Raw genomic sequence first — 4,679 nt, 5'->3', positions numbered from 1 at the left:
CTCCTCCTAAATGCTCCCCACCCTTCTCTCATCCCCAGAGCTTCCTACCCTTCTGTCCTCTCCAGTTCTCCCTACCCTTCTCTCTACCCTAGTGCTCCCCACACTTCCCTTCTCTCCAGTGCTCCCTACCCTTTCTTCCAGTGACACAGTGCTAAACTTCTTAAGTGCTTATTTTCCATCATATATCTTTTTTGACAAAAATTTTGTTCAAATTATTTTGCTCATTTTTCTTCATGTTCTCTCTCCTCCCTCTCTTTCTCTCTCTCTCTCATTTTTGTCTGGTTTGCTTGTTTATTCTTTTGAGCGAGGGTGTCATATGGCTCAGAATAAACTTGAAATGGCTAGGGAGTTGAAGAAGACCTTAAACTGACCTCCTACCTCCAAGTGCCAAATGCTTGGCTTACAGGCTACACCCCCATGCCTGGTTTGTGGTGCTCTGATTGAACCCAGAGTTTCATGCATGCTACGCAAAGCACACTACCAACTGAATTATGTGTCTCCATCCCTGTGTTTAGATTTTTTTTTTTTTTTTTTGAGACTGAGTCTGGCTGCGGTAGCCCAGAATGGTCTCTAAAATGTTTCCTTTTCTAATCATTCCTTATAGATTAAGAAGTTGGCATTCTATTGTAAATAAGAGTTCTCTCTTTTTTCCCATTATTTACATATTGATACCATCATGGACCCAAGGGTCCCTACTGTGCTGTGTGCTTTATAATTGGTTACTCTCATTATTTTGATGTTCTAAAACTATCCTACTTCTGATCAGTAAGAGCTTCACATAAAAATATCAAGTCTAGTTCTTACTTGTATGTCATTTTCTTCCTCATAGATTTGAATGGATATGCTGGTATAAAGACCCATGACATCCATCGCCCTGTTGTGGAAATTTCCAGCCTTATCACTTCAGACAATGCCATCAATCAGTCCCTGTAATCCCTTACTCATCCTTAAAGAGGAGTCTGTTTACAGAATGTAAGTCAAAGGATGACATGGGACAACACTCGCTTTATGACACAATTGTTTTTTCTTGCAGCTAAATGAGGGTTTTATCCTTGGGAATACATGACCCACTGCCAGGGCTGACAAGCTAAAGCAATTGACCTCATCATCTGGGCTTCTCCCCAGAAGAAGTGGGTGTGTCACTGTCATTCCTCCCTACAAAGAGCCACTATGACAAAAGGCAAAATTAACCAGCTTTTTCTGACAGAAAAAGCAGCCTAGTTCACCACCACACTAGCATTTCCTTATGCACCTATTTATAGCAAACATATATGGGGTTTCTTTTTACTTTTTATTGGGGGACATTTCAAATACATTTAACAGTAGAGAGACTTATAATGCAGTCCAGGTGTCCATAGGTTTTAACAATCATTCACTCAGGCTAATATTGCTCCACCAACTTTCCCTCCATTCACCACATCCTTTAATAAGAGTTTCTTTTTTAATATTTTATTTTGTTTATTTGAAAGAGAAAAAAAATAGACAGAAAGAACAGCAGAGAGAGAGAGAGAGAGAGAAATAGAATGGATTGTCCAGGGCCTCTAGCCACTGAAAATGAATCCCAGACACATGTGCCACCTTTGTGCATCTGGCTTATGTGGGTACTGGAATTGAAGCTGGGTTCTTAGGCTTTGTAGACAAGCACCTTAACCACTAAGCCATCTCTCCAGCCCAGCCCTGAGAGGCAGTGATAGGATGATTGCCATGAGTTTCAGGCCACCCTGGGACTACAAAGTGAATTGCAGGTCAGCCTGGGCTACAGTGAGACCCTACCTTGACAAACAAACAAGCAAAAAAGAATTTCTTAATGAAAATATTGCCAAGTGTATATTTTATTGCACCTGCCCTGTTGTCTCATAGATCCAATTATTTCAGCTTTACTTTCAGCAAGTATTTTGGAAGCATTACTCTATGTCCTGCCAGTGCTAGACCCTCCAGATATAAAAGATGAATATGACATTGTTTTGAAGCAAAAATGCAAATATTTCATTTGATTGTAACAGAAAGCTAGGAGGGGGTGGTAAGAATATCAGAGCCACATGTTGGGTCATGATATGCAGAAACATTTATCTTACCCATAATTGTGAGCTAACTCCACAATGCATGACCCTTACACCTCAACAAGGAGGGGCCAATGGGAAGGGGGTAGGTCACAGATGAGCCTAATAATGGTACCAAACTGACTGTATTTGCTGAATACAAAACTAATTAATAAAAAAAATAAAAATTAAAAAAAGAAAGCTAGGATCTGGACAAAGCGTATCCTGACACAGCCTTGCTCAGGCAGTGATGTGTTTCTAAAGAAAGTTGTTAACAGTAACCACATGCTGAGACAGGAATAAACTTGCAGTGAAACTGCAGGCATAGAAGCACTTAGGTGATATTATTTTAATGGCTAGACAGAGCTAAAAGCAGCTGTTACAATGACTGTGCAGTTGGCCAGCATGTGAAAACAAAGCCACTCTTTTGAACTTGATCAAGTGTATGGGGCCTGAGTCAAATTTAGAAAAGCAAAATACTACAAAGCCATAGTGACATCTGCTCTGTTTCCACATTGCCACAAACCTCTTATAAGAAAGGTCTGCTACCCGACTGAATGGATAAGAAGAAAGGTGGGAAAGGAACCATTCATGGATCCATCAATTACTATCAGCCCCACAAGTATGAGTGAAGTCAAAATGTATATTAGTATATAAGTGCATAATTTTTAAGCACAAGTGTGTAGAAAATGGGTTGACTGTATAAAACCATGAAGAAACTTTACTGGATTGGGGGACTCATGCAGGACCCCTGGACCCAGGGCATCTGGCACCTTCATGAGCTATGGGAGACAGCTTATTAAGACCTGAGGACTTCATAATGGAATATTCCAATAGGAACGTCACAAATTATCAACATTCCATGCTCAGTTTGCTCTAGACTCTACAGGGACCTCAAAAAGCTCTCCTTTGCTATAAGAATTTTTATATTATATTTTTATTTATTTATTTTAGAGACACAGAGAGAGAAAAAGGTAGAGAGAGAGAGAGAAAATGGGTGTGCCAGAGGCTCCAGCCACTGCAAATGAACTCCAGACGCATGAGCCATCTTGTACATATGGCTTATGTAGGTCTTGGGGAATCTGAGTTGTTTGGCTTTGCCATCAAGTGCCTGAACTCCTAACCCATCTCTCCAGCCCTGCTGTAAGTATTTTATGCACACATGTATTACATGTGTGGGTGCATAAGGATGTACACACACACACACACACACACACACACACGTAGAGGCCAGAGGACAAGACAGGAGGTCATCCTCAGCAATGCTGTACCACTTTCTTGAGGCAAAGTCACACATTGGCTTGGAGCTCACTAATTAAGCTAGACTGATTGGCCAGCAAGTTTCAAGGATCCTCTGTCTCCACTTCCATCCTAGAGCTGGAGTTATATGCATATGCCACCACCCCTGACTTTTCTATATCAGTACTAAGGATCTAACTAAGGTCTTCATGCTTACAAGGCAAGCACTTTACCACTGAAATATCTCCCCAGCTGCGCCATCAGCTTTGAAAAACAAGGACAAGGTAAGCAGGTGCAGCAAAAGCCTCCAGGTAAACACATGCAGACAGGCAAGGTCACTGAGGCAGGAACATAATATCAGCTCATATAGCAGGTCAGTAGGGAAACAAGTGTGAAATAAGTATGGAGAGAAACAGGCCAGGAGGGAGGCAAGAGCCAGGCCCCAGAAGGCTTCATCATCCTGAGAAAGAACTGAGGCTTACTGAGAAATTAAGTGTCCAGCAGCTCACAAATTGGAAAGATCCCTTGTCCTTCTCCTCCTCCAGCACTGGACCAAGGCGAGGCATGGTGGGGTGTGGAGGTCTCCTGGCTTCCCCATTGAAATGAGTGGAACCCTGAGAATGAGAAAGATGAGCCTGCCCAGGAGGAGTTGGAGCAGTGTGAGGTATTGGTAGTAGGGTTGGATGGCTCTGGAAAAAGCACACTCCTGCGTGCGTAGTCCAGGAAGCTACCCACCGGAGGGCCACATGATCACCAGGGTCTTCAACTCTGTCAGGCCTTCCTTGGAATTTCAGGTGGATCTTCTAGAGATCTGTGACATCCCGAACCTGCCCTTCAACTAGAAGGATTTTGTGAATGAGGTGGATGTCCAGGTGTTCATGGTGTACTCAGCTGACCTGCTGCTGCTGCCCTTCTCCCAGCAGGAGCCACAGAAGCTTCTGGACAAGGACCCTGACCTGCTTGCCCTCATGGTGGTCAACAAGCAGAACGTGAGCCAGCCAGTGAGTGTGGTGGAGCTGTGGTAGGAGCTGGGCCTGCAGGCCTCTGTCAGCCACAGGGAGGTTTTCTTACTGGCCACCAGCACTGTCCCTGTGGGATCTGGCTTTGAGGAACATGGCACCTTGCCCATCTGGAACCTCTTGCAGTTTCCCTCCTAGCCTGGAGCTGCCTGCTTGCTACCCAGTACTGGAACCACAGTTCTGCTGCACCAGTTGCTTCTTCCTCACTAGCCGAGGTCTTGGGCAGGAGCCATGTACTAACACTTCTTTCTACCTTCAAGACCAAGGCCATTGGACTGGGAAAATGGCTCAACAGTTAAAGGTGCCTGCTTGAAAAGCCTGATGACTGGAGTTGGATTCCCCAGTACCCAAGTAAATCTAGATGCACAAAGTGGTATATGCA

At 43.8% G+C, this 4,679-nt stretch overlaps 1 pseudogene; it reads left to right on the top strand.

The window, feature by feature from the left end:
* The first annotated feature begins 2,596 nt into the window (after positions 1–2,596).
* LOC101601421 lies at positions 2,597–4,435 on the top strand (annotated as a pseudogene).
* Positions 4,436–4,679: the final 244 nt, after the last annotated feature.

Source organism: Jaculus jaculus, chromosome 11, assembly GCF_020740685.1.
Source record: "Jaculus jaculus isolate mJacJac1 chromosome 11, mJacJac1.mat.Y.cur, whole genome shotgun sequence".
Lineage (NCBI taxonomy): Eukaryota > Metazoa > Chordata > Mammalia > Rodentia > Dipodidae > Jaculus > Jaculus jaculus.
The sequence above is the reverse complement of the archived record's forward strand: the minus strand, read 5'-3'. Positions and strand labels throughout refer to the sequence as shown.